Here is an 824-nt window from a genome sequence, read left to right on the forward strand (position 1 = left end):
CACTTGCAGAAGCATTTCCTCTCTTACTGCCTTTGTTTTTACGTGACAATTATTAATTTGATCTTTTATTTAACTGTTTAGCCTGTTATTTATTACTGCATCCTTTATGTACAAATATCATGATGACCTACAGTACAGACCAAAAGTTTGGACACACCTTCTCATTCAAAGAGTTTTCTTTATTTTCATGACTATGTAAATTGTAGATTCACACTGAAGGCATCAAAACTATGAATTAACACATGTGGAATTATATACATAACAAACAAGTGTGAAACAACTGAAAATATGTCATATTCTAGGTTCTTCAAAGTAGCCACCTTTTGCTTTGATTACTGCTTTGTACACTCTTGGCATTCTCTTGATGAGCTTCAAGAGGTAGTCCCCTGAAATGGTCTTCCAACAGTCTTGAAAGTCTTGAAGGAGTTCCCAGAGATGCTTAGCACTTGTTGGCCCTTTTGTCTTCACTCTGCGGTCCAGCTCACCCCAAACCATCTCGATTGGGTTCAGGTCTGGTGACTGTGGAGGCCAGGTCATCTGGCGCAGCACCCCATCACTCTCCTTCATGGTCAAATAGCCATTACTTTCAAAGTTTTCTGAATTTTTCGGCTGACTGACTGACCTTCATTTCTTAAAGTAAGGATGGCTACTCGTTTTTCTTTACTTAGCTGCTTTTTTCTTGCCATAATACAAATTCTAACAGTCTATTCATTAGGACTATCAGCTGTGTATCCACCTGACTTCTCCTCAACGCCACTGATGGTCCCAACCCCATTTATAAGGCAAGAAATCCCACTTATTAAACCTGACAGGGCACACCTGTG

The sequence above is a fragment of the Bufo bufo genome, chromosome 8 (assembly GCF_905171765.1).
Source record: "Bufo bufo chromosome 8, aBufBuf1.1, whole genome shotgun sequence".
In the NCBI taxonomy this organism is placed as follows: Eukaryota; Metazoa; Chordata; class Amphibia; order Anura; family Bufonidae; genus Bufo; species Bufo bufo.